Here is an 11,154-nt window from a genome sequence, read left to right on the forward strand (position 1 = left end):
ATAATTTTTTACAGTATTGTTTTATGTTAAATACCATGGGACAGGATTGTAAGGATGAAAAACTCAGTCAGCAATTGCCTCACAAGGGCTAAGAAAAATTCTACCAGGATATTAGCAAAGGTAAAGGAGCAAATTTACGCTGTAAGAGGCACCATTTCCCCTCACTTCCTGAATGAGTGAGATTAGCAATCGAAATAAATCATATAGCCCTAGCATGTTTAGCTCAGTGGACAGAGCATTAGCCCATGAATTGAAGGGTCCAGGGTTTGATTCCAGTTCAGGGCACATGCCTTGGTTGCAGGTTCAATCCCCGGCCTCAGTTGGTATGCATGCAGGAGGCAACCAATTGATGTGTCTCTCTCACATCAGTGTTTCTCTCTTTGTGTCTCTCCCCATCCTTTCCACTCTCTCTAGAAATCAATGGAAAAAAAATATCCTCGGGTGAGGATTAACAACAACAACAACAACAAAAATCATATTTCGAGAGGTAACAGCAACAGATAATTTTTAAAGGGTTTATTAAAATAACATTTAGAAGACTGAATAATTCTTGAACTCTTATTAAAACCACAAAGAAAAAACAATTCTTTATGAATTTCATAAAGGACTGACATCGGTTAGTGATGATCTGGTAATATATACTTAGTCCAGTAGCTGAACAGTTGTTTTTTATTTATTGTATTTTCTAACCATAAGAGAAAGGCAAAGCCTATATGACACTGTACACACACGAAAAAGTGGTCACCATGGACTATACTGCCAATGAAATGGTAGGTAAGCATATCTTTTTCTGGTCAAGAGAAAATAAAAGAAATAGCACTCTGCATGCTTCAATCTACAAGATGAATTTCCCTAGAAAGAATCCAATGAAAATGGCCACAATTCCAGCAAGAAGTAAAGGGAAAGGTCTGGCAACATCATCTCCAAAGGATGCAGTTGAGATTGATCCAGGTTTATCCAAGGCTGCTACCTTTCTGAGCCTTAAGCCTTCATCCCAGATGTCGATTTTCTTCTGATAGCTTCATCATTTCTCCCTGAAGTCTTTACACTCTTCCATGACCTTCCCACTTTCCGTGTCATTGAGTGAAACTTTGTGGTTTTGGTGTGAGTCCATCTGATTTAGATGCATTCAGAGGAACAGCTTTGCCAGGTCCCATGTCATTCAATTTATCATTTTCATTGGGCATTTCAAAAACATCTCAATTTAGAATCCAGTAACTCATCAGGTTTCGCCTCTTTCCACACAGCTTCCATATCTGAAATGTTTGGTGGAGCAAAAATTGCGCCATAAACTTGTGTTTATTCTTTTCATTGGGATCAGAGTCAAAAGGCTGTAGCATTACTGAAGCAGTCACAGTCAACCCCGGGTCAGTAATCCCACTGTTGGGCCTCACGCAGTACTGAAAAGGTGCTGTAGTCTCCACTTGGAAGCATACTTTTCTATATGATGGATTCCACAACTTAAGATTTGTAGTGACTACATTTGTGAAGGAGCCTTTGAATTTGAGGTCTGCGGGAGGGGCGAGGGCCAGGATCTGCTCCTGCTTCGCCCTGGCCCGAGAGGCAGACACCGACAGAGCACAGCTGGCTGGAGTTGGGGGCAGCGGCAGCGGCAGCTCAGCTGAACTCTCTGATGGGGCCAGTTCACGGGTCCAGCACCAGACACTTGCAGCTATGTCGCTGAGTCAGCAGCTCCAGATCCAATCTCACAGCTGACTCAGCTACACACTAGCCACCGAGGCCACTGCGACCCTCTGTGCCCCACCTGACTATGTGCAGCCGGGAGCCCCTAGCCAAAATTCACATAATTTTTGTGAGTTGAATTGCCTTAAATTTTCTCTCTTCCTCCTCCCTCCCCCCAATTCTCTAGAGAGAATTTGGGAGTCCTGTTATCTCTAGTACCTACAGTTCATCTTTGTAGTTAAGGTACTATTTAGAATTATTAAAAAGTTAATGTGCCTTCATAAGTAGCTACTAGCTTAGAATTAATGTTATTCTTGAAACACCTACTTTATTCCTCAAGGAATAACTTAAGCACTGGGAAGAACAGAGTCCAATCTTTTGAGAAACATTATTAAGACAAAAAAGACTCAAAACACAAGTCGATACAGATCTTAAGCTCCTATGGAAAGTAGTAATGGCATCTCACAATTTCTGTAATATTTCCTGTAATTAATTTTTACATTTTGATAAAAGAATTCATTTATCCATTAAGCAGTCTTCCAAGATATTTTGCTTTGGGGGAAACTATACTGGGTGTCTTAACCATAAGATCTATCGTTCACCCAATCAAGTTAGCAGTAATCTTTCTCAATCTGTTCCTGCTACTACCCCTCCCCAGTGGTCCCTGGAGTCCTATTGTAGGAGCACTGTTAGTAAACACTTATCACTGTGTCAGCAGAAGGTGATTCCTCCAGTCAATACAGCTCATGTTAGCAGCTCCTTAGAATGAACCACACCACGGCTTCCCCTGTACCAACTCCCCAGTCTCTGTCAGTTCCCGTAGACAACCACAAAACTTGTAAGCTAATTGTTAACTTTACTTCCAACTTCTAATTCTTTATTAAAATGTTTTTAGGAATTTATAGTTCATGTTGTGTTAGCTTGGTTTTGTTTGGGGGATTTTTTTTTTAATTTCACTATCTGGGTTTTAGCAGCTTTTAAGAAAAGAAACAGCCGAAACCGGTTTGGCTCAGTGGATAGAGCGTCGGTCTGCGGACTGGAAGGTCCCAGGTTCGATTCCGGTCAAGGGCATGTACTTTGGTTGCGGGCACATCCCCCGGTGGGGGGTGTGCAGGAGGCAGCTGGTCGATGCGATATTTCTAGCTCTCTATCCCTCTCCCTTCCTCTCTGTGAAAAATCAATAAAATATATTTTTTTTAAAAAAAGAAAAGAAACAAAGAGGTTTATAACTAATCCTATATAATATAGAGCTAATATGCTAATTAGACCGAACAGCCAAACGACCTTCCAGACAACCTTTCAGACGACCTTTCGGACTAAGCTGGGGCTGCGAGGGCCAGCTGAGGCTGTGAGGGGCTGCGAGGGGCTGCGAGGGCTGGCTGGGGCTGCGAGGACCGAGTCCATTGCACAAATTTTGTGCATCAGGCCTCTAGTAGAAAATAAGAGCTCAGCAATGAGCTGACTGTATTTTGTTTATTAAACATGATTGCTGGCTTCTACTGATACATGTTAAGCATGTCATTAGGTAAGCATATGATTCTTGAAGATCCTGAGTTTGTTCTGCTTCTTTATGCTACATATCATATTATAACACTGAGACAAATGTCTATTAATATTTTATAAATGAGCTTTGTTCAAGTATTATAAATGTGTAGTATCATATTTAGTGTTAAGAACACTTAACAAAAGACCGACCCTTTTAGAAAAATTTTAGTACATATATATATATATATATATATATATATATATATATGTACATGTTAGCTATAGACACTATGTTAGCTATAGACACTATGTTAGCTATAGACACTATGCTGTATATTAGATATCCAGAACTTATTCATCTTTGGTACTCAAAACTTTATACCCTTTGAACATCACCTCCTCATTATACCCTCTGCCCAACCACTGGCAATCAACATAATACCCTTTGTTTCTATGGATTTGACTGTTTTAGATTCCACACATAATTAAAACAATACAGCATTTGTCTTTCTATCTCTGGCTTATTTTACTTAACATAATGTCCTTCAGGTTCATCCATGTTGTTGCAAATGCCAGGATTTCCTCTTTTTTAAGACTGACTAATGGTCATTGTATGTATGTACCACATTTTCCTTATCTATTTTATTCATGAATAGACACTTAGGTTATTTTCATATCTTAGCTATTGTGAATAATGCTTGAGTGAATATGAAAATGCAAGTGTCTCTTTGAGATCCTGATTTCAACTCCCATGGATAATACCCTGATGATATGGTAGTTCTATTTTTAATTTTAATTTATGGTAGTTCTATTTAACCTAAATACTGTTTTCCGTAATTCTTTACCAATTTACATTCTCATCAACAGTATATAAGGGTTCCCTTCTCTCCACATTTTTGTCAGATACAATATGGTTTGAAAATATTTTGTCCCATTCCATAGGTTGCTTTTTTATTTTGTTGATTATTTCTTTTGCTATGGAGAAGCTCTTTAGCTTGAAATAATTTCAATTATTTTGCTTTATTGCTATTTGACCCCAAACAGAAAAATTGAGATATATTCCTAATGATGAATATGTATAACCTCTAACAAAAACAAACAAATGGAAAAAAAAGCAACTCAAATACTGCCTTTCAAAGTTTTATTAGTTTTGCTTATTAAGTTATATTTAATCTCTAAAAATTAAGAAATAAAAGACCTCTTATTAGCAGTTTAGATAGTATCACAGAGTGACAGACCACTGTATCATCACACAGAATAGGGCCAATCCTGCTGTGTTCTCTCTGACCCTCAGTTTGTTCACCTCTAAAAGAATATTGAGTTGAAAAATGTCTAAGCACCATAAATTTCTCAAAGAAGTAACAATGATAAAATATATCTTCTTAATTCTATTACATTTTGATAATCCTACTAATAATGCTATATCTAGCACTGTTGATGTCAAAATAAGATCTTGTTAATAGTTAGAAAATTGTATTGAAGTAGAGAAATAATCTGAAAAATAATTTTTAAATCTTTTTTTTTCCCTTCCAATAAGAGCAAGTTTGGGGACATGATTTCTCTGAAAATTAAACACTATTTTTTAGTTCACTTGCCTATGTTAACAGTCAGTTCTCATTGAAAATGCCAGAGAAATAGTCTAATAATATCAATCTTCTCAGATAATTTTAGATTCTTAAAGAAAGAAGCAATTATTTAAAATAAAGAAAGAAACAAGAGGTGATGAGAGTTGAAGGTGATATGATTAAATATATCCCCTGCCAATAAATTAAACCCATTCACATATTTAACAAGAATAAAAAATATTTGCCTACATCTTTATAGTTCTGACTTCTGTCCTCTTGACTACATTCTGAACTTTTATTAAATCTAAGCTCTAAAACTCTGACTTGGTAACTAATAATATTTTAAGAACTGAGGTATTAAAGTATAAAAATTTATTTTTATGAAGTCATCTTCTGTGGAGGTTGTCTATATACTTTTTCATTCAGTTGCTGAGAACTTTAAATGTCCACTTGAGGGAAGAAAGCTACAATAATAATACATTGATGTAGCAATGAGATTTTAGTATCTGATGTTTAGAATATGAATGTAGAAGACATATTGATGAAAAAAATGTTGCAGGAAAGCAAATATAATGAAAAGGTCTTAATTAAAATGGCCAAAGTCTTAATAAGCCATGCAATGGTTAACATCAGAGTAAACAGAATCATATATTTTGGAGGTAGGGGAAGAGAAAGAGGAGACAGTTGCCAGATTATATGGGAGATTTTGGAAATAAATCCTTTGACAGCCATTTTTTAAAGTCTTAATTCATCATTCTATGATTTGTTGGGGATCTTTTTCTTTAGTTGATGTACAATTTGTCCTGAATTAGACTACAATTAATTTGATGCACTCTATATATCTGCGCAGATTCAACAAATGTACATATATATGTTGTTTTTGTACTTGGATTCACAGTTGTGTATAGTTTTGTATTTGACTATGTTTTTGGAATTGTGCTAGAGGTTTTTTTGTATAATTTAAATTGTTTGAAACAGAAAAAAATCCTTATGTTGGGTTTTATTGGGGAAGACTTCTTAAAAAGGCTAACATTATATTTTTTTAAGTTGCATCATTGTCTATACATATGCATTTACCTTTTTCAGTGGTACTTGTGTCTTGCATTTTGGGGTACATTTTAGAATAAAGTTTCATTTTGCAAACAACATTTTGATAAACTATGCTGAATTTCTGAAGTTATAGTTGTTTAATAAAACAAACTCTAAGGATGAAATTAATTTCAGATTGATTATAAAAATAAGAATGTAATTATGATAACATAAAGCATAATAAATAAAATAGTACAATATATCTAGAAAAGTATAATCATGATCTCAAGCATTAGGTTGACTCTGCAGTCAAATTTCTCAGATTCAATTCCTGGTTCTACCATTTCCCACTATGTGACTTTGGACAAGGTACTTAGCTTGGGCTTATTTTCTCAAATATAAAATGGGAATTATTAATAGTACCTATACCAATCCTGTGACAATTACATGAAATGATGCATATAAATCACTTTATATACTGCCTGGCACACATAACAATAAATGTTGCTATAATTACTAATAATAACAGAATCTAATGAATCTCTATTATAATTAGAAATATTACAAGGAAAACAATTCTTAGATTGATTCTATTATATGAGTAAAAATTTAGTGTTTATTTTAAAATGCCAAAATATACATCATATTTTTCTTAAAACAAACTGTTAAGTTTCCTTTTCCAAATTGAAAAATATTAAAGTTTTGCTCTGTTTCAGTCAACAAGGTACACTGGCTGACTAAAAACTTGAAACTTTAAGTATTCTACTGCATACCAAAGTATTTCCCAGGAGTACTGTCTTCCTTTTTCATTCCCTTTTTTCATGTTCTATTTCCTGACTCAGGCGGTACTTGGAAATTAGGACAGTATTTGTAATGGTGGCACATAGCAGCTGGGTAAATTTCTCATCCAAACAGCACCAGCCCATCAACAGAACAGATATAGGTAATAATAAATTGAGTTGAATTTTCTATTTTTCCAACTTCCTATTTTGTCATCATGAATGTATTTTTTTTGGATGGGAGGACAGAATAGAGTTTATTTAACAATTTGCTCACGTACTTAAAATCTTAAATATTTAGACGTGTGTGGGGGCCTCCGTTTGGACTCTTGCTCTAAGATCCACAATTTTTAGGGACAGGCTTGCAATGAAGAACATATTCCCTTCATTGAATATGTCCTACGCTGGATCCTATACTGCATAATAGATTACCCCAAACTCAGAGGAGAAGGTCACAGTAGGTTATTGTACAGCTGTGTTTAGCTGTGGAAACCTAAAACGCTTGGCCACTGAGTTGACTTGATCCCCCACAGGATTCTTCCTCCTAATCAAATCTGTCTACAAGGGGATATCCCCTGGAAACAGACTCTCCGCAAAGATTTGCATGCTAAAGTTTTTGTTTTGTTTTAAATATGTTTTATTGATTTATGAGAGGAAGAGAGAGAGAGAGAGAGAGAGAGAGAGAGAGAGAGAGAGAGAGAGAGAAACATAGATGAGAGAGAAACCTTGATGGGCTACCTCCTGCACACGCCCTAGTGTAGATCGAGCCTGCAAACCAGATACGTGTCCTGACCAGGAATCAAAACAGGGAACTCCTGCCCTAGCCGGTTTGGCTTAGTGGATAGAGCATTGCCCCTATGGACTGAAGGGTCCCTGGTTTGATTCTGGTCAAGGACATGTACCTTGGTTGCAGGCTCTATCCCCAGCCCTGGTCAGGGTGTGTGCGGGAGGCAACCAATCAACCAATCGATATGTCTCTCTCACATCGATGTTTCTCTCTGTATCTCCCCCTCCCTTCCACTCTCTCTAAAAATCAATGGAAAAATATCCTCAGGTGAGGATTAACAAAACAAAACAAAACAAAAAACATTTGTCTTTATTAGTTTCAACATTTTTCTGACCTACAAAATACGGCCACCTAATGTAAAGTTATTTTTAATTAAATATAAATATTGTTAAAATGTATTAAGCGAATCAATCACACAGTAGAAAATAATTTTTTTAAATATATCTTTATTTATTTCAGAGAGGAAGAGTGAGGAAGAGAGAGAGAAACATCAATGATGAGGGAGAGTCATTGATCAGCTGCCTCCTACGTGCCCCCCACTGGGGATTGAGCCCACAACCCAGACATATGCCCTGACCAGGAATCAAACCATGACCTCCTGGTTCATAGGTTGATGCTCAACCACGGAGCCATAGTCTTCCCATGCCTTATATGAGTCATTGGTAATTTTTAAAATGTGTCTGGCTTCTATTCTCCATTCCTAAATAGAACTCACTGTCCTTTTCAAGAATAAGTTCTCTCCCTCTGTGTTTAATCTTAGAAGGTAATGCCAGCCACCTATCTCATCTCTGCTGAAACTGAGAGGAGCAGATCTCACCCCTCCCTGTGTCCTTCCCTTCCCCAGCCCTAGGGTCATGGGTAGACATATTATTTAAGCTCCGCCAGGTAGATGCTCTCTCCTGGGACTTTCCATCTTGACCAAGTTCCACAAGGAAGGAAGGAGCAGGGACAGGACCATACCAGAATCTTTAAAAGCAACTTTTGCTGTGCTTCCCAGCCCTGCAGCCATAGTCTTTGCTCCTGCCCACTGCCTGCCTTTTCATATCCAGTCAATTCTGGGAGCCCTAAAGCAGTTCCCTTTGCTTAGGATGCTTAGGTCCTGCTGCTTGATTGACAGAGTGTGAAGACCGTCTGGGGGTGGCCAGGTGGAGGAGAGCCTCCCCTCTGTATTCCCAGGGTACTGTGTGCTGTATCTTTTTATACCCCCTTACCACAGCACACTACTGGTTTGTTCATCCGTCTTCCCCACCAGACTAAGGGGTCCCTGAGAACAGGAGCCTTCCCTTATGCTTAGCCCCGTGTCTGGTCAATACAGTATTAGACTTTCAAAATAATTTGCGTTGAATGAATAGATTAATTAATTAATCTCTTTGAAGAAAAAAATCATGCTTGTATTAAACAATTATAAAATTTAAGGCAGGATATTATCCTGCTCAATCACAGAGGCTTTTTACAAAATGTCAAACTGTCAGAAAGAATGTTTTTAGGCTGTTTTATGAGGAGTTATTGCACATTCTTTGAGGATCTATATACCTGTCAGAACTAATCTTGTTTCATCCCTAAAATGTAATCTGACGGTCTCTTCAGGGCAGATTGATGCTTTCTAATGGGAATAAATATTATCCACTTGCCACCAGGAAATTCCTCTTCCTGAATTAAAGAATCAAAATCCCCAGATTCGTTTTAGCTTGCCAGCACCACTCCCGGGAACCACGCCCTGGCTGAGTGTCCCTCGGGGTACAGCACTGCTCTGTGGGGGCCGCCCCTGCTGCTCTGCCACGTGAGACCTGGGCCCTTCACTCACATAAACCACAGGCTCGGCCTCGCTGCAGGGTCATGGCCAAGTGTAGTACCGCTGTGAGTGGGCACGCTTGTGAATGAAATAAGAAACCATGGATCCATGGAAATAAAAATAAATTAATGAACAAATCAAAAATTTATTGATGAATGAGTATTTACATAATTCCAATGTACCTCCACACAAAATGTTTATTAACTACAAATGGGGCAATTTCCAGGAGAAAAGCTTGGAGACACCATTTTAATGAAATGACCAAAAAGAGCATCATCAAAAATGGGACATGTCACACTGTGCACCACTAGGTAAGATGCACAGCATCATCCTTAATATCCCTGCCGGAGATGCATAAACTTAATCTAGCTATGATAAGATAGCAGGCAAACCCAAACTGAGAAATAACTGGCCTGTAAGCTTCAAAGGGGCAAGGTTATGAAAATGAAGACTGGTTCCAGACTGACAAAAACAGGGGTGGGGGAGGGAAGAAAGAAAGCAAAAGAAAACAGAAGGAAAAAAACTACAGACCAAAATCTCTCAAAAATGCAAATATAAAAAAATCCTTAACATGGGCTATGATCTAGCATTCCCTTAAAGTACTTCTTTCATGAACTTCTTATGGGCTCCAAACGCGGAAAGTCTTTCTACATGAAATACTTTAAATTGCCTCACCCTCTGCCTGGGATTCGTCTCCTAAAATGAAAAGGCTCCCAGCGGCCTCTGATGTTCAGAACAGTGAAGTACCCTGGCTCTCTGTGCCTTGCCTTCATCCCTCCAGCGCTCACCATTCCAGCATCCATCACCAGCTGACAGTGTCCTCATGTCCTGCTGAGGCGAAGCCCTGCCCAAGAGCCCGCTTTCCCCTCCCAGAAATTTGAATTTCCCCTCAAATTCATGTCGGAGGGTCTGTTTCTGGCAGAAGCGCTTTTTTCTCTTTTCTTATACTTAGTGCTTCTTGCTCTCAGTTTTCCCAAAGCCCGATCACTGCCTTGCAGTGTGACTCAGGGCAAACACTTCATTTTCTCATCTCCAGAATGAGGAGGTCAGACTGTCCGGCTTCCTTCCCACTCCAACATTCTGAAGATGTTCTCATTATCATACTTGCCACACGCTTCCCAATCAGCTTTCCTGCGTTGTGCATGACCTTTAAAAATCAAGCTGGCTTCACATTCTGCTCATCTTCAAAAGATGTCTCTAAACAGAAATAGAAAATGGAAGCCTTTTCTTCAAACATAATAGCAAAAATGACATTTTCATTGTGCACGAGAAAAAGAGGCCATTCAGAAGACATAAGAATAGTAGTTGTAGGCTGAGGCTATTAAAATGAAAATCAGTGTGAAACCAACAAAAGATAGGAAACCATAATCAAAAGACATGTAAATAGGAGATAATACATATGAGGAAACACAATAGTGAGTTTGTGTACTGTGTCTGCTTTTTGATCAAACATCCCTAACATACAGATACAGATACAAGCTGTCCCCTTCCAGATAATCACTTTGGAAAGCCAACTTCTCATACCTGTGCTTAAAATATTTTTTTTAATTCCTCAAGTTTACCAGAAACCAAGTATATGAGCATATATGTAATACTACCACTTTGTCAGCGGTTTAAACCCAAATAATACAATCCAACCTAAACACAAATTCTATTTTCAGTAACTTAATAAATTTCCTAAAATATTAATAAATGAAATTCATGCATGGAACCATCAGTTATTGATGTATAACTCTCTAATCACAGTGACATACAACAGTAAGTAATGTCTCCTTCACGAGTCTGCATGTCTGCTGGGTGGCTCAGCTTCAGGCTGCAAGTCTGCAGGTTGGCTAGAATGGCTCTGCAACATGGGAACTCAGTCTGGCACCCAGATGCTGATGGGCAGCTATTTAGGCACATAATCTTCTCATGGCAGAGGTCAGACATTCCCAAGAACATGTGGTGCCTGGAAGGTCTTGGCTTGGAACTGATACATTTTCACTTCCCCACACTCCATTCCAAAGCGAGTCACGTGGCCAAGCACAACATGCA

At 38.1% G+C, this 11,154-nt stretch overlaps 1 pseudogene across 1 annotated transcript; it reads right to left on the reverse strand.

Moving 5' to 3' along the window:
* Positions 1-635: 635 nt before the first annotated feature.
* LOC307114871 (vesicle-associated membrane protein-associated protein A-like) lies at positions 636-9,923 on the reverse strand (annotated as a pseudogene). Its single transcript has 2 exons — positions 9,796-9,923; positions 636-1,680 (listed from the first exon to the last, which is right to left on the reverse strand). The product of its transcript is annotated as a vesicle-associated membrane protein-associated protein A-like (transcript).
* Between the last annotated feature and the right edge of the window lie 1,231 nt (positions 9,924-11,154).

This window comes from Cnephaeus nilssonii, assembly GCF_951640355.1.
Source record: "Cnephaeus nilssonii genome assembly, chromosome: 2".
NCBI classification, from domain to species: Eukaryota; Metazoa; Chordata; class Mammalia; order Chiroptera; family Vespertilionidae; genus Cnephaeus; species Cnephaeus nilssonii.